The sequence below is a fragment of the Sus scrofa genome, chromosome 13 (assembly GCF_054392235.1).
Source record: "Sus scrofa isolate SSC_HxYL_T2T_F1_AM1 chromosome 13, Sscrofa_HxYL_maternal_Yorkshire_Landrace_v2.0, whole genome shotgun sequence".
Lineage (NCBI taxonomy): Eukaryota > Metazoa > Chordata > Mammalia > Artiodactyla > Suidae > Sus > Sus scrofa.
The window spans coordinates 205,277,365-205,300,270 of NC_139395.1; the positions used below are offsets into that span (position 1 = coordinate 205,277,365).

General features: G+C 39.5%; 1 non-coding gene across 1 annotated transcript; it reads right to left on the minus strand.

Annotated features, from left to right (window-relative positions):
* Nucleotides 1–22,264: 22,264 nt before the first annotated feature.
* Nucleotides 22,265–22,371, minus strand: LOC146397844 (U6 spliceosomal RNA). Its single transcript, XR_014825429.1, has one exon. It is a non-coding gene; the product is annotated as a U6 spliceosomal RNA (small nuclear RNA).
* Nucleotides 22,372–22,906: the final 535 nt, after the last annotated feature.

Below are 22,906 nucleotides of genomic sequence, written 5' to 3' on the forward strand. Positions count from 1 at the left end.
TGCATATTTTCAATTTCCCTCCGGAAGAAATTTATCAGTTTCCCCCTTAATAGTCTACATGCATGCTGTCCAATTGTATTCTTATTGACCCTGGGGAATATAATGCTACACACAACTTCACCAATTTTCTGGGAAAAACTCTCTCTGATTGTTTTCATTATTTTTATCTTCTTATTTCTGATTACCATACTAGCAGGTTGGTGAGATATTCTTTTTCCTTTCCCCCTTTTTTAGTCTTAAAAAATAGTGAAATAGTTGTGTTGTGAGAAAATGGGGATATACAAATACGTATGAGCATGTTATATAATGATTAGGAATTATTATTGTTTTTAAGCCATATGGCAAGAAGAGGAATCTTCATTAAGTGGGAGTCAGTTGTGAATAACATGCCCCATGTTTTTGCTGTCTTCATCTGAAGCATAGGCCCTTGGTACCCACGTTGCATTTACTCAGCTCTCTTCTGATTTTAACCACAGCTGTGGTGGACAGACTGAGGAAGCTCAGATCTTCCAGGATCTTGCTGCAAACATTTGCAGTTGTCTCTCTACAGTCTTCCCCAGAGCCTACTTCAGTGCACAGGTCCCCCAGCTGGCTCACAGTGGGAAACCCAAAGATGTGGGAGTAGAGGAGGGATTCATGTCCAGTGGGAGATGGGAGCCAGTGGAAAAATATTTCAGTGTCTCATCTTTCAGGTAACCAATGCTGGGAAGAATTCCCTGAGTGCATCTCAGAGGTTCTGGCAGAATCCCATTTTTTTTTTTCTTTGTCTTTTTAGGGCCACACCCACAGCATATGTGAGTTCCCAGGCTAGGGGTTGAATCAGAGCTGTATCTGCCAGTCTATCCCACAGCCACAGATACGCAGGATCTGAGCCACATCTCTGACTTACACCACAGCTCACAGCAATGCCGGATCCTTAACCCACTGAGTGAGGCCAGGGATTGAACCCACGTCCTCATGGACTAGTCGGGTTTGTTACCACTGAGCCATGACAGGAACTCCCAGAATCCCATTCTTGATGCCTATAACAGAGACCTCAATAAAACACCATGTATCTAATGTTTTCCCCCTTTCCTCCCTGAGCTTTCCTCGCTCCTACTGAGATCAGCTTCCAAATAAACTAACCGTATCCAAGGCCTGATTCTAGGCTCTCCTTCTTTCCCAGTAATGCTGGGCTTCCTCCCTTCCGCTGTTAAACATTCAGCCGACTAACCCAGCCATTCTGTACTGGATGCTGACCATGTGCCAGAGTTGGGGATACAGACCCAGATGCTGCCACCATGGAGCTACATTCTAGTGGAGCAGGCAGAAAATGTACACAACAAATAAGCTGTCATCATAACACTTAATAAATTCCCAGGAGGAAAAAGTAAGAGAGGTAAGAAATGTCTGGGGGAAGGGAGAGGTTGTAATTTTAGATAGTATGTCCCTTACTGAAAAGGTCTTCTTTGAATAAAGATGAGAAGAAGGTGAGGAAATGAGCCATATCAATATCTGTAGGAAAAATATCCCATCTGAGGAAACAGCAAATACATGGACCCTTAGAAGGGACCATGGCTGGAGCATGTAGGGATATCGGGAAGGCTATGTGGCTGAAGCAAGGGGAGAGAGGAGTAAGCTTCATACACTTAGCTGAAATGGAGACTTCCTACTCACAGATGGTGTGTAGGCAGAATAATATACTTCCCCAAATGTCCACATCCTAAACCCCCAAACCTGTGACTAGGTTGCATTCCATGGTAAAAGGGAGTTTGCAGATGTGAGCAAATTAAAGGTCTTGAAGAGTTCCCTTCATGGCCCAGCAGTTAACGAACCTGACTAGGATCCATGAGGATAAGGGTTCGATCCCTGGCCTTGCTCAGTGGGTTAAGGATCTGGCATTGCATGAGCTGTGGTGTAGGTCACAGACTTGGCTCGGAGCCTGCGTTGCTGTGGCTGCGGCATAGGCTAGCAGCTACAGTTCTGATTCGACTCCTAGCCTGGGAACCTCCATATGCTGCAGGTGTGGCCCTAAAAAGCAAAAAAAACAAAAAACAAAAAACTTGAAATAAGAAAATTATCCTGGATTATTTGGGAGGGCCCTAAATGTCATCACACATGTCCTTGTGATGGAGAGCTAGGGGTAATTTGAAGATCCTACTCTATGAAGTTGGAGGAAGGGACCTAGAACCGTGCAAGGCAACACCTCTAGAAGCCAGAAAGGACAAGGAAATGATACTTTCCTAAGCTTCCAGAAGGACTGTAGCCCTGATAACACCTGATTTTAGCCCCATAAAACCCAGTTTTGAAATTCTGACATCCAGAACTGTAAGGTCATAAATCTGTTTTAAGTCATTAAACTTGTGGCAATTTGAGGACATTTCAAAAGTGATATACCTGATGGGCGCTGCCCTTAGATCCAGTCAAAAGGACTGTCACCCTAGGTCCTGCTCTGTAGAGGGACCCATTCTGAAGGACCTCTCACCAGAAGATGAAGTTCCAGGGGGCAAAGTTCCAGAATGTGCCCTTCTGAGCTAGTGCCCTGCCTTTTGGGGCCGCAGTCTCCTGGAATTCCTGCTCACGTAGCAACGAACCTGCTTCTAGTGTCTGTGCCAACACTCAGATTGGATTCCCCTGGAAGCAGGCCCCGAAGAGTTTAAGGGTGCAGCATGTTTAGGGAAGAATGGCCTTGAGATGGAAACCTGGGGAAGCTCCAGGAAGGAAGCAGGACTGGGCAGAGGGAGAAGTCGAGCTGTGTGGCAGGTTCAGCAAAAGCCTCAGCTGACTGCATGCAATGTCTGGAGCTAGAATTGGGCCAGGCTGGGCAGGCCCCTAGAGTCTCATGTCAGTCAGTCCTTGAGCGTGGCCTGCCCCTGGAATGAGCGTGACCTTGGGGGAGGCAGGTTTTTGCAGTTGAGCAATCTGAAGGCTAATAACTAAAAATGATCTTTTTTGCCTGAAGCCCTTAGGTAAGAGGGGGCAATGGCTTTCACTGAAGGGGTCACATCCCAGGGCTCACTTCAGCAGACCTCTTCCTAGGGTCTGTCATCATTAAGAGGGGGTAATTGCACAGATGCATATACCCTGCTCCCAAGTGTGGCCAAGAGGAGGCTCATTGCGGGGGATGGGGCGCTGAGAATGACTTTCAGTTCTTGAGCTAGGATTTCTACATGCAGGTTTATGAAGGCCTTTGAGGTGTGGGATGGAACTGAAGTCGGAAGGAAAATGGAGCAGGCCTTAGGCCAGCGGCTGGGGGCTGCTTCTGCCCACACCTCATGTGCTGGCAAAGTATCCCAGTGGGTCAGAGAATTCTAAACTTCAACCTGGTCTCCCAGGTCTTTGTCAAGACAGAAGAGTAGAACTCATTTAACAGTATATGAACTTCATGCAAGTCTTTAAACATCTTTAGATAGATGGGATAGAGGCCTCGATTTGTACTCCTGCCCTGAGCCCTGCAAATGTGGTGGCGGGCTTTAGCTGACACCCTGTTCCAGTTGGATCGTTTCTGGATAAATCAGCTACACTTGTATGGCACAAGGAGCACTTTACCACACCTGGCGAAGTAAACTTTTTCCCGACCGACGTCCTTAAATTGAATTTTTTCTTATTATCCTTCAGTTTACCTGGTTTAGCAAAAGAGAATGGGGATATAGAATTTCTATTTGGGAATTACGGTCGTATTCATTTCACTTGCTCCAGTCAGTCATATGGTCCTTGTTGCCTTTGCTCAGATCCACAGACTTAGGAGTAGTTCTTTTTATGGGTCGTTTTCCAGTAGCCTGTGGGCCAGTGGGAGCCATGCTGGGAAGCAATCACATTTTCATGGGGAGCCAGATCTCCCAGCTGCTAAGCTCCTTTAGGCTAAGGGAGGAGCAGCCCTTGCTAAGATGGAGAGACCTTCCTGGAGACATCTGTCTCTTGATGCAAACGGACCATCTCCCTTCTCAGCTGGAGTCCAATCTAAAGTTTGTGGCTTATTCCCCGTTATTGTCTCATATAAACTAGAAGTCTTGCTCATTTGCTCTTTTTACTAGTAGACATTTGTTTCTGCCTGTCCTGAAACACTTCCTCCCGACTTTATAGACACCCCCCCCATTCCCTCCATGGATCTGGGATCGCTGTCAATCACAGCGGCCCACTTTTCTCACCAAGTAGGGGAAGGGAGCATCTGTCACCCTTGCACATTTGGATGGTCTTTGTCAGGTCTTCAGCTCTAAGTTGAGGAACGGTTTAGGCTGAAGGTGGTTAACACTGACTTGTTCTAGAGGAAGCACCTCGAAGAGACATGTCACTGCTACTGAGTTCACTTCGGGCACCCTTTCCTATCCTTTCTTCAGCTTGCCGGGATGGCCTTCTTCTTCATTCTGTAAGCTACTCAGCATCTTTCCAGCAAGTTCTTTTGCTCACCTAAGTGGGCCAGAGTTGCTTGCAAGGCAAGAGCCCTAAGTGTCATACTGATTTTTCCATTTGGAAAGCCTTCCCCCAACCCATCCCCATTTCCAGCTTCACTCCCTCCATCTAGCCCATTTTCCTGTCTTGACTTGTTGGAATGGTCTACTGCTTTTGCCCCTAGAGTTTTTCCTTGCTGATTGCCTGGATGGCAAATCAGAAATTGCTCTAATTTACTACAGTGAGCTTTCAATGTCAGAACTGTAGTTGGATTTTTCTCTCCTAGTATCTCTATGAGCCCAATGTGATAATTCAGTCTAGGAAACTAGAATTCATAGTGCGCTATGGTGAGGTAGCTAACTTGAACCTTTAGAAAGCCCGTAAGTTGTTCAAAAAGCTAAAGTTAGAGCAACGTTGGAGTTCTCGTTATGGCACAACAGTATTGGTGGCATCTTTGCAGCAACGCTTAGGCATAGGTTGGATCCATGGCCTGGTACATTGGGTTAAAGGATCTAGTGCTGCTGCAGATGCTGTGTAGGTCACACCTGCAGCTTAGATCTGATTTTTGGCACAGGAACTCCATTTGCTGCAGGGAATCCAAAAAAGAAAACAAACAAACAAAAAATAAATTAGAGCAATGTTAAATTGTTCTGTTTCAGGGTGGTGTGTGTATCAGAAATTGATGGTCACAATAATTCTCTCTAATAAAAAATAACAATCTCAATGGGATACAACGATAAGCTTTATTGCAGGTTCATGCAGTCGGCCCTGGACTGGGCTCATTTCATGTGTTTACAGTCAGCTATAGGTTGGGTAGGGGCTCTACTGATCTAGACTGGCTCTCATCCAAGTCTGGATGGCTTTGGCTTCTAGGGTGGCCTGACTAGGATGACTGGGGCAGCTCAGCTCTGGTCCTTGTGTCTCTCATTCTCCTCCTGGCACAAGAGGGCTAGTCTGGGCACGTCCTTCTTACGGCAGTGGCAGAAGTGAGCTCAATCATGCAGGTGCCTTCCGTGCTTTTGTGTCATGCTCATCAAAATCTTTATAGCCTAAAGCAAGTCAAAAACTGAGCACAGAATGGGAGGTTGCTATAGAGTTACAGACAAAGGTTATAGATATAGGGAGGAATGACAAACTGGGACCATATTACCTTTGATCTACAACAGGGTAGTCTCCCCCACACACACCAGTGTTATGCATTTTACGATCTTTCTACAGTAAACCCTATGTAATAAAGGAAATTTTCCAAAATAGAGCAGATCAGAATCATTGGAAATTTAGAAACAACTATATATATATATATACACACACTATGTACATTTGGAGGAGTTCTCATTGTGGCTCAGTAGGTTATAAACCTGATGCTGTCTCTCTGAGAATGTGTATTTGATTCCTGGCCTCACTCAGTAGGTTAAGGATCTGGCATTGCCTGCTGCAAGCTGTGGCATAGGTCACAGTTGCGGCTTGGACCTATCATTGCTGTGGCTGTGGTGTAGGTTGGCAGCTGGAGCTCCCATTCAACCCCTAGCCTGGAAACTTCCATATGCTGTAAGTGCATCCATAAAAAGAAAAAAGAAACACACACACACACACACACACACACACACATATTTGGCTATTCCATTGCCTAAAGTACATAGCAATTTCTTAAAACGTACTCAACTTGCTTGAGTACTCAGGTTATTCTCTCCCCGAATAAGTATATCTTTCCTCGTTTCTATTCACTGTGACTGGAGCTGATAATTGAAGGCTGAAATGTGTGTCTCTTGAAGATTGGAATGTACAGGTTAATACTCTGGCTAGGATGAAGTGCCGTGTGCTCTTTGCCAGGGACTGAACCCAGTGAACTACCTTTTCTGTGAGCTCTTTACAGTGTTTGGAATTTTATGAAACTGGAAGACAAAGCACCAGAGTTGACTCACTTATCTTCTTTTTCCATCAACTTTTTAGTGGCCAAGAAGTTGTCATGTGTTTAGAGGGGCATGAGCCATGTAACTTGGGTTTAGTAGAAGAAGTTTGTCATTTTTTTCACTGTACCTTAGAGCCAAAATGTTCATAATGTGATCATGGAAGAGATTTTACCTGACTGTGTTCCAATTATAAAGTTTGAAAGAAAAGCCACCTCCTCAGAGAGGTCTTTCTAGATTATCCTCTAAAATATCCACTCCACTATCATTCTCTTGTTCACTCTTATTAGTTTCTTTCACTCAGCCACCAGCACTCAGTTATTAATTATTTGAGACTTTGTTTTCCCATCTCCTTCTCTTGAACATAAGATCCTTAACACCAGGGGACATTCCTGTCCAGTGCATAGTGGCTCCCAATGCCCAGCACAGTGCCTGGAATGACATGTGTATTACATGAAGGAAGAGACATTGTAATTTAAACATTTACATTTAAGAACCATATGTGTTAATAACTCAACTCATATTTTTCTTAATCTTATAGTTGTAAGATAAAAGAAATGAACAATGTCTTTTTTTTTTTCTTGCTAAAAATAAAACAGTTGCATCTCTGCTAGAGGCCCCATCCAAAAGGACCTTCCGTATACACTGGGTAAATTAAAAATAACACCAACTGTTTGGTAGTGATGGCAGTTATAGGTCTGAATCACACATATAGATGACTCTGAAACATTCACAATGAAATAACTGTCCGGGATTCATAGGCCTTGGTGGACAGGCACAGTAAACTTCCCTGATTCTGAGAAAACCTGTAAATTGGAATCTATTCAATAAGACATTGGTCCATCATACGGGCTAACTTGTGGACATGAATTCCTGTGGGTGTGTTTGCATGGTTGCAATTATGTCAAGACAGATGAAAAGGTCACAATGGCTTAAATGCAGAAATTATTTTCTTCCATATCTGGAAGCTGGAAGTTTGATCAGGTTGTCTGCAGGCGCTTTCTTCTGAGACCCAGGAGGGAAAGACCTGCTCCAGGCTTCTCTCCTTGACCTGTAGATGGTCATCTTCTGCCTGTGACTGTGTACCTCCTTCCTTCTGTATGTGTCCAATTCCTCTTATAAAGACACTAGTGCTATTGAATTAAGGCCTGCCGTAATAACCTCTTTTCAATTTAATTATCTCTTGAAAGGCTCTTTTTCCATATACAGTCACATTCTGAGGCAGTGGGGTTAGGACTTCAACGGATACCTTTTGAGGGGTGCAGAATGCAACCGTGACAGCCAGTCTTCAGCAGAGTCTTTCTCTATTGATATGGTGGGACCAGTTCCACAGAGCCTAAGGGCCACGGCTCCATCAGCATGAGGAGTCCATCTAAGCAAGTGGGCCTGGCTGAGACTCGAAGTCCCACACATCCACAGAGATGGGGACTTCTCAAAACCCTGCTGAGTTTCCTAAATGTGTATCTGGTCCTTTCCATTGATCCCTGAATGTATGTTCCAGCTGTACTCTGTCTTAATCTGCATGAGTGGTGATTCGATATTCTGCTTAGCGCTTGACAAACTTCTCTCCTTTTGGTGGAGGCTCTCACCTGGCATTGACCATCAGAATCACTTCACCTTCTTCCCTTCTAGAGTTTCTTCAGTAAAAATGCAAAAGACAAGGTACATTTCTAGTAAAACAAAAATACTAATTGAGTCTTACTTCGTCACTTCCCTAAGCAATGATGCCTGCTTCTTCTTTTTTTTTTCTTTTACAGCCACACCCATGGCATATGGAAATTCCCAGGCTAGGGGTTAAATCCAAGCTACAGCTGCTGGCCTCCACTGCAGCTCACAGCAACACCAGATCCCCGACCCACTGAAGGAGGGCAGGGATTGAACCCGCATCCTCATGGATACTAGTTCCACCGTGGGAACTCAGGTAAGAAAACTAAGTCTTGGGATGTCAGGGTAGACTATTTACTAGGCACACAACTAGTAAATGGTTGACATAGCATTTGAACTTGAGTATGCCTGAATCTAAAGCACACTTTGCTCTACCGTTAGCTATTCTCCCCTAACTTGCTTCTACAACCAAGTAATCTCTCCTAACCCAGATAGGCTGCTTTCTGGCATCCTCCCCCATTCTGCTGGAAATTGGAATCCCAGCATCTTGAGGAAGATGCCTCCTGATAGGACATACCTACTGGCTGCAGGTAAAGGTCCAGAGCTCAGCCTCTGCTGTTCTCCATTATGTTCTTGTATCTGATTTGCTACATCTTGTCCCATTGCCTATGCTTTCCACTCTAAAGGCCATCTTCTAAAACATCTTTGTCAAGGGAACTAAAATTTTCATTTGCAAAATAATCAATGAGTATTTTGTGCTATAATCCAAATTGCTTCCAGTAGTCAGCTCTTAGGAAAATCAAGCTCTTAATGCAGACATGTTTATGCAGCAGACATCTGCCCAATTACAGTATTGGTAATAGAAAAGCCTTTTTAAATCCACACCTCATAATATGCCATTGCAGGAAAATGCTTCTTGGCAGTTTTCATAGAATCTTGTCCTTTGTACAACAATAAAAGGCAATTCTCCATTTTCATGCAGCTATTTAACAAATTGAAATTCCCTTTTTAAGTTTGAGAGGACAAAAGTGCAGTTTAGCATATTTGCTTTGTGATGATCACTTACCCTGTTGGAGAAAGCCAGAATAATATCTTATGCAATAATCACTGCATTTTAAATAAGTAACACATATGTGTCTTATTCTATGCATAGATAGATAATTGCATGAAAATCAAATTTTTATAAATACAATTAAATTTTAAATATACAATACTCAAAAACTACAGGATTTTTTGTTAGTAAAACATTTGTTTTATATAGATAATTATTCAATATTCACTAATATAAATTCAGATACTTTGTTACAATAGTGAGTTTGTTTTAAAAAGGATCATATATAGTACACATTTGAAGTACATGTGAGCTATACATATTTATAATAATTTTGGGAAGAAAAGACGCAATGCATGTTTGTAAAAGACTGCTGTTTCTGCACTTGTAGACATAATGTTTGATATGTGGAGAGTAAATATATTAAATTATAAAAAATAACATATTATTATGGCTTTAGGGTGGACCAAAGTTAGCAGGCATAAAAGAAGAAAACAGAAAACAGTCTTTTAGCTTTCATAAGGACAAATTTTTTTCTTTAGTCAAAGATTTCTGTTAGTTCAACTGTTTTTTTAGGAAATTTTACCTGCAGAATTTTTTCCGTTATCACATGCCATCATATTACATAGGTGTTACTGCTTAACCTTAGTTTGAACCCTTTCCTTTGTGAGTTAGAAGTTAAATGTCACATTCCTTTCCTGCAATGGGCTCAAGCTAATTCTCTCTTTCAAACTAAGACTGAAACTTTCAACATTGTATCCTGCAAGCAGGGTTCCAACTGGTTCAATAAACAAAAAGGTGATAAATAAATACATTTGGTCCTTGAACAACACAGGATTAAACTGGCTTTTTTTTTTTTTTTTCTCTTCTTCAACAGTAAATATTACAGTGCTATATGATCTGCAGTTTGTTGAATCTCCACATAGGGAGAAATTGGGAATACATAAGGCCAACTATAACTTGTAAGTTATGTGGGGATTTTAGGCCCCTACATTGTTCAAGGGTCAACTGTATATTCTGGTTACTATAGCATATCTGTTTATTTTTTATTATATGGAGTCTGATGATGAAGGTTATATCAGATAAACAATGAAAACTTACTTCACATATGAAAAACGCAAAGCAAACATATTTGCTGTTAACTGACTAGAGAATATACATTATATTTTCATAACTTTATTGTAGTGGAGCGTCACATACGTTTTAGTCTGTACACACTGTAGTGAGTTGAATGGTGACCCCCCAAAAGATACGTCTGTGTCCTGATTAAGAACCTGCGAAGGTGACCTTATTTGAAAAAAAGTTCTTTGCAGATGTAATGGGTCTTTGTAAATATAATTAAGTTAAAGGTCTCTAAATGAGATCATTCTGGAATTAGATGAGATTATCTGGGTATGTCCAGTGGTAAGTGTCCTTGTATCAGAAGAAAGGACACAGAGACCCAGAGAAGACAGAGGCAAAGATTGGAGAGATGCAGCTGCAACTCAAGAGCCACAGGAGCCACTAGGCAAGGAAGCATTCTCCCTTGACATCTTGATTTTGGACTTCTGGCTGCCAGAACATTGAAAGAATAATTTTCTGCTCTTTTAAGCCATCAAATTTGTGGTAATTTATCGCTGAAATGGAGTAGGACCCTATGGTTCTCCCTCACCCCACCTCTCATCTCCTCCATCTGCCTATTTGTCTGTAGAAAAACTTTAGTCAAAGAATGAGTTTAATCAAAGACATGCAGAAACAAGTCAAATGAGACCGACTAACAATTTCATCATTAAGCAAAATCAAGGACCTTTCATTCTTTCTCAAGGGCTAGAGATCATTTTCTGAGCCATATCCTATGAGCTGTCTAATAGATACTGCAACCCTGACCAGGTGGAGGAAGTCAACTGCATCGTGCCCAGACTGTAGCCATGACACAGGTGCCACAATTCTGAGAACTGGCTTCAGAGAAATGGAAACAAACCAACCCTGGCACTAAAGATTAACCATACTTAAAACAATCAATATGACACTGGTCAGAGCACCACATGACCAATTTCAATATGACCATCAGAGCTGACTGTGCTATTTCTGCATGTAGCCCCCTCCCTCTGCCTATAAAATCACTTGCTCACTGATTGTCAGAGGAGGGGAGTCGGCCTTTGGACAGGAGTCTGCCTTTCCCAACCCTTGCCTACATCCGAAATAAAGATAACTTTCCTTTCCACCAATTTTGCCTCTTTATTAGCTTTAGAGCATGAGCAACCAGACCTCATTTTTGGTAATATTATGACAGTCCAAGGAAGCCAATTCATACATTATACAGGCAGAGACCAATATGTTAAGAACAAATATGACCCATTGTTGGTTCCTCCTGCTGGACATGAGGAAAGAAACAAGAAATTAGGAAGTTCATCTTTTGTACTTTCCATGGAAAAGAAAAGCTGATAAGTCTTTTACCTACATCTGCTACCAAGATGTAAAATCCTTCAGTTATTAATTTTTTTTTTTTTGTCTTTTTGCCATTTCTTGGGCTGCTCCCGCAGCATATGGAGGTTCCCAGGCTAGGGGTCGAATTAGAGCCGTAGCCACCAGCCTACGCCAGAGCCACAGCAACGTGGATCCGAGCCACGTCTGCAAGCTACACCACAGCTCACGGCAATGCCAGATCCTTAACCCACTGAGTAAGGCCAGGGATCGAACCCGCAACCTCATGGTTCCTAGTTGGATTTGTTAACCACTGCGCCACGATGGGAACTCCTAATTTTTTTATTGAGTTATATAGCACACACCCTTATAAAGCACAAAAATGTCAAGTGATAAATTTCTATTTGTATGTTTTTAATTAATGTTTTGAATTTCTGCGCACACAACACACTCACAAATTGTGTAGCTGTAACTACCAGCAAGATGAAAATACGGAATGTTTCTAACATACCAGAAGGATCCCTTGTGCTGTTATCCAATCAAAACCCACCTATCCACAGTTCCCTCTCAAAATAAATATTCTGACTTTTCCATATTAAACTATAAAAATTTTACCGTATTAAACTATAAAAATGTTGAAAAAGTTTATGTTTTATAAAAATATAGGTTGTGCTCAATTATGTCATTTTATTCATGATTATGGCCTTAAAAATCATTCATGTTCATTGTATTAAGCAATAGTTCTTTGTCTTTTTAACTACCAGGTATTTATTCTACTGTTAATAGACATTTGTTTTGTAATCTTTTGGTGATTATGAAGACAGTTGCTAAGAATTCTTATTTTGGTTTTTTGGTGGACATACACATTGATTTCTCTTGGATATATGTGTGTGTGTGTGTATATATATATATATATATGTGTGTGTGTATATATATATATATATATATGGAATTAATCAGTCATAATAGGCATATATTTAGTTTGAATAGATATCATCAAGTACTATTCCTCCTACCAATAACATATGAGAGTTTCACTTGCTCCATATCTTGCCAACACTTAGAATTGTTAGCCTTTTTAGTTTTTGCCATTCAGGTAGGTGTTTAATGCTATCTTATTTGGAGCTTTAATTTACATTTCCTTATTGAGTAATGATGTTGAACATCTATTCATATGCTTATCAGCTCTTTTGAGAGCCTCTTTCATAAAACACCTTTACAAAGTGTTTACCTGTTAACCCCCCCCCCCCCTTGAATTGAAAAGTCCTTTCTATTTGTACTTGGGCAAATTAGGGGCAGAAATAGTCATGGGCAGAATTGAATTTTTTTTGTGCATTGATTTTTTTTTTCTCCAAAAAACTCTAAATCTTGTCATACTTTGTGTTTATCCTTATATATATTGTGGATTTTGACTCTGGTTCTTCAGTTTTCCTATCTTAATTTTGGTCCCCCAAATGCTATTGTTATATTGTCTGCTCTCAGAGTCATAGTCCTTTGGATGGGTATATAAGCTATATATTCTTACAGATAGATTGTTAACTAAACATTCATTTACATTAATATAATCATATTTTAACAATATAGAATAATGTTATAAATAATACTAATGAATGAGAGAATAGAATGAATGATTTATATGAAGTAGGATACCCAAGATTAGCATGAGCTCTCCAGCTACTCTGATTTCCCTTTTTCATTTGGCTCTATTTTGTGACCTCGGTAGTAATTGTTCCATATTTTTCTTTTCTTTTCTTTTTTCTTTTTTTTCATCTTTTTAGGGCTGCACCCATGGCATATGGAAGTTTCTGGGATAGGAATTGAATCTGAGCCACAGCAACGTGAGATCCAAGCCTTGTCTGCAGCCTACACTGCATCTCACAGCACTGCTGGATCCTTAACCCACTGAGCGAGGCCAGGGATCAAACCTGCATCCTCAGAGATGCTGATTGAGTTTGTCACTGATGAGCCACAAAGGGAACTCCTGTTCCGTATTTTTCTACTTTCAAATCATTCTTGATTTATTTTCTTAGCGTCTCATAAATGTCATTAGAGAGCAAAAACCATTGTAAGTAATTAAGAGAATAATTTGTTTCCTGATAGTTAGAACGTTGTTTGTATATTTATGTCCTGGGGCCAAGAGACCCATCTACTATTTAAAATAATGTGTTCAGAACATTTAGTATTACATATTATGAAAAAAATGCCAGAGAAATAAATAATTTGCCATTATCATTAAAATGCCTTATCTTCCTAATTAAAAAGGTTGATACTAAAAAAGCCAAAGCTAAATTTGCTTAACTTCTGGATTTTGGTATGTTGTTGTTTTAAAGGGAGAAAAAGAGAAATTGCCTAATGTTGGTTTAAGCATATGGTCTTATCTTGGGAGCAGTCATAAGGTTTTAATAGAAACTGTAGAACGTTAAAAATAGGATTTTAGGTGCTGCTTTCTTGGGCTTGGTTAGAGGACAGAACAATTACACAGTGGTTTTATGAGCACTCCTGATGTGTAATATTTATTTTTATTTGCTCTTCATTATATTTAGTGCATGTTGTAAAACTGTGCAAGGCTATCAAGTAACTTTAGAAGTTATAATGGGAAACAGTTCTTAATGAAGATTTTTTTTTTTTAGATTCATTTTGAAGTGTATTGAAGACACATTCGGCCGAGTAAAGCATCCTCTATGCATCATAGATTTAATTCAGACACATAATAAAACCTCTCCATGTGCTTGCCAAAATAATGAAAAAATCAATAACCTAAAAGAAGCCAGAGGAATGAAAATACATAGTGAATGAGGCTTGCTTTGTATGAGACAAGAGAAGGAATATTTAAAGCTTAGTGACAGATTAATATGGTCTGCTTTACATTTTGCCTGCTATATAACCCGAGAGTTGCATCTCTTTCCAGAATTTTAATCAAAGCCACTGAAGGAGAAAACTGGGCATTCAGAAAAATGAAACTAGTGAATGACTAGGGACTTTCAACAAAATAATATATTCTCAACGGTCTGTTATCTCTTTATTTTATAGGACCTCATCTTCAAGTTTGCTGGGCAACTATATGCCTACCCGGCCTGTGAAATTATGATGAATGATGATAACATCATGATACTGAGAAAACTTCCATAATTTTTTTTTCTTTAAAAATGTTGAGGAGTTCCCTAGTGGCTCAGCGGGTTAAGAATTTAGCATTGTCACTAGGTCGCTGCTGTGGTACGGGTTCCATCCCTGGCCAGGGAACTTCTGCATGCCACAGGCATGACCAAAAAAAAAAATATATTGGGATATAAAACAATAGAAAAGCTGGTTCTTGATATATTTGGCATTTTTAAAATATCTAGTTAGTGGAAATTACTCTAATTGCACATTTTAAAATAACATACTGACCTCATGGATATTTGTATGTTAAACATGAAAAAAGAATGATCTTATGTATCATACTTATTTCCATTGGTAGCTGGGGTTGAGGCACCTGGTCTAACTGGCCGTTTGGTTGTCCTCTGCCTTTGTCATAGTTCCATGTATACTTGCCAAAGAGATTTGAGAGCTTATCAAGAGTTACGAGAGGACCCTTGCAAGGTAATGCAGGATCTTTCTTTGGTCAAGGCTAAATAGGAAAGACAAACTCAAATGTCCACAGGATTTGGGCAGGCAAGTTTAACAATTCAAACTGAGTGACAGCAAATAACACAGATCTCAGAGTCAAGATGTGGTTGTAACTATGAGAAACCAGGTTGCTCCTGCCTAATTATTTTTTTTAATTTTTTTTGTCTTTTTGTCTTTTTGTTGTTGTTGTTGTTGTTATTGTTGCTATTTCTTGGGCCGCTCCCACGGCATATGGAGATTCCCAGGCTAGGGGTTGAATCGGAGCTGTAGCCACCGGCCTACGCCAGAGCCACAGCAACGCGGGATCCGAGCCACGTCTGCAACCTACACCACAGCTCACGGCAACGCCGGATCGTTAACCCACTGAGCAAGAGCAGGGACCGAACCCTCAACCTCATGGTTCCTAGTTGGATTCGTTAACCACTGCGCCACGACGGGAACTCCGCTCCTGCCTCATTAAAGAGGCAGCTATTACCCAGCTCCATTCAACTGCATGAAGGTCTATTGTTGAAGTTTGAACATTGTATTTTAGAGCTATAATCACCATGACTTTCCCAGTGGATAAAATTCCAGCTGAATTTGTGAAACCCCTCCCACCCCGGGGGGGTTGTATTTTGTTACAAATGTTATTGCTTTATTGATCAACCAGGTGGGTAGAAGAGCCATAGTTTTTAGTACAGTGAACCTAATGTCAAAGTTGAGATCATAAAGCCGATGTCATAGCTGTGCTTTGAATATGTTCTTGGGAGAACATTAATTGAAGGAAAACCTACTATGAGTCAAAAAACTGGAAGAGTTACAAAGATGAATGAGATGCATTATCCATCTTCACAGTCTAGCACCAGTGGATACAATTTAAATGCAATCAGAAAATAAAGGTCATGCCATTTACCATGTTTCATACAATGATTATGTTATATTTTGAACAAACTGACCTGTCAGTATTTATTTTGGTTTCTAACTAGGTGATACTTCTAAACAACTTTCTCTTAATTTTAACCCTTGAATTTCCAATTTCTTCTGTACTGTCAATGTAAAATTGTGTACTGACATGGCTCATGCTCACTGCTGGCATGCTTATTTATATACTGAGTAGTATTTGTATTGGGTTACATTAGTACTTCCAAGAAAAGTATGAAAGCATTTACATGTACAATGAAAAAATTTCAGGAGCTAAATTTAGTTATTCTTTATATTTTTTCAGTCATTGCCTTTTCCTGACTCTAAAAGCAAAAAACATCCCTCTGGTCTTGGCAGCAGTTCTGACTAGGACAGGGAGTAAATTGGGAATTTAACTCCACCAGGAAGTAGAATGTGATGTAATTTTTACAGATACTGTCCTGGTAATCTTTGTGCTTGGGCAGCCTGTGCACTCCTCTGCTGAGGTAGCCCAGCTCCTAGGGTTGGATTTGCACCGCTGTATCTTAAGTGCTCCAGTTTCCTGCAGTGCTTGGAACCCAGCCCAAATTCCAGTCCATGAAGCTAAGATGTTTCCTGCATGAAGCTTCCTTGCAGTACTGCCATTCCTCTCTGAGCATCATTAGGAACCAGTCTTGTCACTTATGTTCCCATTGGTCCATCCCGTTCTTTGGATTGGACCTTCTTGAGCAGTCATACCTCAGTGAACCAGGCTGACTTCTCTACATGACCCTGAACATATTCATTTGTAGGTTATTTCTATAAAAAAATTGAGTTCCCGTCGTGGCGCAGTGGTTAACGAATCCGACTAGGAAAAATGAGGTTGTGGGTTCGATCCCTGGCCTTGCTCAGTGGGTTAATGATCTGACGTTGCCGTGAGCTGGGGTGTAGGTTGCAGATGCAGCTCGGATCCCACGTTGCTGTGGCTGTGGTGTAGGTTGGCAGCTACAGCTCCGATTAGACCCCTAGCCTGAGAACCTCCATATGCCATGGGAGTGGCCCTAGAAAAGGCAAAAAGACAATAAAATAAAATAAAATAAAAAACTTTAAAAATTTTTTTTAAATTGAGTACCCTGTGGTTTCAAATGTGGACTTTCCCTTTTCCCCTCTCCAGGTGAAAGTGAGGTCCTAGTGTTTTGTGGTGGACCCTGTCTGAGACTCCTTAATATTTGCATAACAGCTTAGAGTTTTGAAAGTTCTTTAGTATCAGAATTTGAATCCAAGAGCTTCCAGCCAAGTGCACTTGCCAGAACATCAGACAGTCTCCCTTCCATAGGACTGTATCAGAAAAATAAGCACCATCATAAGGTCAAAGTATTTGGCAAGGAAAAAAATAATTATTAGACAAAACTATTTTTTCCTTGCTTACATCAAAATGGTTTCTAGCTAGCCATGAGATACATTCATAGAGAATTAACTTTAGGTTTAAAGAAGATATATATGAATTCTGGTTTCAATTGCCTCCTTGGCAATAAAATGTGTCTATTGAGAAAATCTAAAGTTAACCACACGGTTTCTTCAAGTATTGCCATCTTGGAGCTTTTCAATATTTTGCACACAGGTGTCATCACAGTAGGACTCACCTTTTTTATATTCTTCTTTTATTCCTTTTCAAAAACCTTTATGTCTCATAATGAGGTGGTTGTTAAGGACTTTGTGGTTGTTGTTGTTTTATGGCTTTACTGTCAGCATAGGGAAGTTTTCCCAGGCCAGGGATTACATCTGAGCCACAGCTCTGGCAATGCTGAATCCTTTAACCCACTGTGCCAGGCCAGGGATTGAACCCGAGCCTCCACAGTGACCTGAGCCACCGCAGTCAGATTCCCAACCCACTGTGCCACAGCAGGAACTCCAAGGTCTTTGAAGCATGAATTGGAAGCTGTACAAATTCTTGCTATGCCTTTAACTGAGAAAGGAAAAAAAGGAGAAAGCATGAAAAAAAAAAAAAAACAGATAACTCTTGCCTTTAAGTTAAAATCTTGGGAGCCTTAGCCTTGTAGCACTGCTCTTGGCTAATGTAAATAATCTATAATAAGACTGACTTAGAAAGTAACCCCTCTCCGGCACACAGGGAAGTGATTAGGGTGATTAACTAGAGGCATTTTCCTTAGATTGTATTCTTGGTTCCAGCACAGATTTTATTGGATTCCCTTCCTAAACTACCATCCACTGTGTTATGAACACACATCTCTCATTGTAGCTAGGCAGCTGTGAAATGCAGCGTGATATCTGCCTCTGCTGAGGCAAAAATTCATATTCAAACCTCTTATTTTATATTCTTATGACTTGTGGACAAAACCATCCTACACTCTTTGGAAGTTATAGTTTCCCATTTTCGTTTTCAGACTCGGGTGATCATCTCACACTCACAATTATGGAATACATTCAGAAGATTATTGAGTGTACTGCCAACTGGTCTTTAAAATACATTCTTCAAATCCTGTTCTTGCTTGAACAATGTCATCTCTATCTTCAGCATGTATTAATGACTAAAATAATAAAAGATATTTGCCTAAAAATAAGTCATACTTGAAAGCTACTTGATGCTGTGCATATGATATGAGCTGGCGTTTTAAAAATGTAGTACATTTTTATGCACACAAGTGAAAATTTATGAAACGAGCTGTATTAGTAAGGATAGGATGAATTATGCTGCAGTAACAAATTAGCTCTGAAATCTGGTTTAAGACATAGAACAAAAGTTAAAGACAAAAAGAGATTTATGTAATGGTTACACAAAGACTGTTAAGGCTCAGACAGCTCTCCAGGATAGTTCCTTTCTGTGTGATGACTCAGGAGCCCAGTCCATTTGCTTCTTGTGATTCTTCCATTTCACCATATGGCTTCCAAGGTTGCTTCTTAAAGGGAAGAGAGGCTCTTACCAGCCACAATTTGAAAGTAACCTAAATTACTCCCATTTAAGTATCATTGCCTAGAACAGGGTTTCTCAGCCTTGGCACTCTTGGCACTTAGGGCTAAATAATCCTTTGTTATCATCAGTGGGCCGACTTATGTTTGGTGGGATGTGTGACAGCTTCCTAGGGCTCTTTATACAAGATGCCAGTAGCACGTTCTACAGCTAAGATAACCAAGGAACTCCAGACTAAGTGTCCCCTGGTGGGGTGGGGTGATAGAGAAAATTGCTCTGGTTGAAAACTACTGAACTAGAGCTTGTCATTTAGCTCTAACTGCAAGATTATTGAGAAAAAAAAATAGTTTTCTTGTATTATAGGAAGAAAAAGAAAACCAAATATGGATATGCACAAGTGGTCTGTAGTAGATTAGCTAATGGAAATAAAGAAATTTCAAAATTTTACTAAATATCTAAACATATGTGCAAATGTTAATATGTTTCGGTTTAAACATGAAATAAGATTGCATGTTCAAACTAAATTTAGCAATTTTTAAGAGCTAATTAAATTTTATTAAACTATAAAAAAGTAAAAATACATAGAATTATTAAAATAAATTGAAATTTTAATTTTGTATTTGATAAGAGGCTAGAACATTAGCTATAATGTAAATATGAGTGTTTGAGAGAACTAATTAGTGTTATTATGAAACTTGTTTTGTACTTCTGAGCATTTGTTTAATGTTAAAGATGATTTCTTCTTTAAAAAAATGTTTGATTTTTATTTTTTCCATTATGATTGGTTTACAGTGTTCCATCAATTTCTGCTGTATAAGAAAGTGACCCATTCACTCACACACACACATACACACACATTCTTTTTCTCACATTATCCTCCATCATGTTGCATCATAAGAGACTAGATATAGTTCCCTGTGCTATACAGCGGGATCTCATTTCTTATCCACTCCAAATGCAATAGTTTGCATCTATTAACCCCAGACTCCCAGTCCACCCCATACCTGACTTTGGCAACTATATGTCTGTTCTCCAAGTCTGTGAGTTTCTTTTCTGTGGAAAGGTTCATTTGTGCCCTGTATTAGATTCCAGATATGTGGTATCATATGGTATTTGTCTTTCTCTTTCTGACTTACTTCACTTAGTATGAGAATTCCATCTATGTTGCTGTAAATGGCAATATTTTGTTCTTTTTTATGACTGAGTAGTATTCCATTGTGTATATATACCACATCTTCTTAACCCATTCATCTGTTGATGGACATTTAGGTTGTGAATAGTGCTGCAATGAACATATGGGTGCATGTATCTTTTTTCAGGGAAACTTTTGTCTGGATATATGCCCAAGAGTGGTATTGCTGAGTCATATGGTAGATCTATATTTGGTTTTCTGAGGTACCTCCATACTGTTTTCCATAGTGGTTGTACCAGTTTACATTGCCACCAACAGTGTAGGAGGGTAGCCTTTTCTCCACACCCTCTCCTGCATTTTATATTTGTTTACTTGTTAATTGTGGCCATTTCGACTAGTGTGAGGTTTTTATTTGCATTTATCTAATAATCAGTGATATTGAGCATTTTTTCATGTGCCTGTTGGCCATCTGTATATGAAGATAATTTCTTATTAGACATTAAAATAACATTTTTAGGAGAGACTATTTTTATTTTTTCTAATTGAAGTGTAGTTAATTTACAATGTTATGTTAATTTCTGCTGTACAGCAAAGTGATTCAGTTATCCTTGGATATATATAATATATTTATGTATTCTTTTCTACTATGGTTTGTCATAGGACACTGAATATAGTTCTCTGTGCTCTACAATAGGATTTTTGTTTATCCCCTCCATGTACAATAGCTTACACCTGCTAACCTATAACCTCTCACTCTATCCCCACCCCACCCCTACCACCCTTGGCAATCACACATCTGTTTTCCATGTCTCTGAGTCTGTTTCTTTTTCGTAGATAGGCTCATTTGTGTCATATTTTTAGATTACAAATGTAAGTGATATCCTACGGCATTTGTCTTTCTTTCTGACTTACTTCACTTAGTACAATAGTTTATAGTTGCATACATGTTGTTATGAAAGGCATTATTTTGTTCTTTTTTATAGCTGAGTAGTACTCCACTGTATATGTACCACTCCTTAATCCATTCATTTGTCCATAGACATTTAGATTGTTTCCATGTTTTGGTTATTGTGAATACAGCCACTGTGAAAATAAGGGTGCATGTATCTTTTTCAATTATAGTTTCATCTGAATATATGCCCAGGGGTGGAATTGCTGGATGATGTGGTAGGATCCAACTATAAGTTTTCTGAGGAATCTCTGTACTATTTTCCATAGTGGCTGCCCCAACTTACATTTCCACAAACAGTGTGGAAGGGTTACCTTTTCTCCACATCTTCTCTAGCATTTGTTATTTGTAGACTTTTTGATGATGGCAATTCTGACTGGTGTGAGGTGGTACCTCATTGTAGTTTTGACTTACACTTCTCTAATAATTAGTGATGGTGAGCATTTTTCATGTGTCTGTTGGCCATTTGTATTTCTTCTTTGGAGTAGTATCTGTTTAAGTCTTCTGCCCATTTTTGATTCGGCTGTTTGTTTTTTTGTTGTTGTTGTTAAGTTGCATGAGCTGTTTATATATTTGAAAATTAAGCCCTTGTCAGTTGCATCATTTGCAAATATTTTCTCTCATTCTGTAGGTTCTTTTCATTTTGTTTATAGTTACCTTTGCTGTACAAAAGTTTGTAAGTTTGATTAGGTCCCATTTGTTGTTGTTGCTGTTGTTGTTGTTTTTGTTTGCTTTTATTTCTATTGCTGTGGGAGACTGACCTAAGAAAACATTGGTACAATTTATGTCAGAGAATGTTTTGCATATGTTTTCTTTGATGAGTTTTATGGTGTCTTGCCTCATGTTTAAGTCTTTAAGACATTTTGATTTTATTTTTGTGTATAATAAGAGGGTGTGCTCCAACTTCATCGATGTATATATGGCTGTTCAACTTTCCCAGCCCTGCTCACGAAGAGACTGTCTTTTTCTCATTGTGTATTCTTGCCTCCTTGTCAAAGATTAACTGACATTAGGTGAGGTGTCTGGGTTTATTTCTGGGCTCCCAATTCTGTTCCATTGATCTATATATCTCTTTTTTTTTTGCCTATAACATGCTGTTTTGATTGCTGCAGCTTTGTAGTATTATCTGAAGTATGAAGGGTTATGTCTTCTGCCTTTTCTTTTTCTTCAGAATTGCTTTGGAAATTCTGGGTCTTTTAGGTTCCATATAAATTTTAGGGTTAGTGATCTAGTTCTGCAAAAAATGTCATGGGTAATTTGAAAGGAATTGCATTTAATCTGTAGATTGCTTTGGGTAATATGTCCATTTCAACAATATTAATTCTTCTGACCCAAGAGCATGGAGTATCTTTCCATTTATTTAAATCCTATTTAATTTTCTTGATTAATGTTTTATAGTTTTCAGCGTATAAGTATTTCACTCCCTGAGTCAGGTTTATTCCTAAGTATTTTATTTTAAAATATGCAACACTTCATGAATTTTCATGCCATCCTTGCATAGGGGCCATGTTAATGTTCTCTGTATTGTTCCAATTTTAGTATATGTGCTGCTGAAGTGAGCACAGGATAGACTAGTTAAATGTACACTTGTTCACACATGTTGGAACCATGGTAATTTGCTTTGTAAATGTGTTGCTAAATTGTATGTATTAGTCATGGAATAAAGGATATGTATTAGTCATAGGATAATTAGAATGCTTTCAGTTGCAGGGATAGAAACGTGGTATAAGTATCTTCTGGAAGAGAGAGAAGGAGAGAGAAGGGGGGAGAGAGAGAGAGAGAGATTAGAAGGAATTTTTGTTGCCTAAAAGCAAAGATTTGTTTCTCATTCATGTGATAGTCTGGCTGTGACTCTGTTTCACATACCATCTCCTTCTGGGACTTGGGCTGAAGGAGCAGCCTTGACTTAAGTCTCGTGGAAGAGGAAAAAAAAAATATTGTAGAACCAGGTGGTGGCTCTTAATGTTTCTGCTTGGATGTATCATAAATTGCTTCTGCTTATATTCTCTCAGTTAAACCAAGTCCCATGGCCAAGCCTGATGACAACAGATGAGGGAAGCATCACCTCCCACAGGAAGATACTGCAAATGACATGACC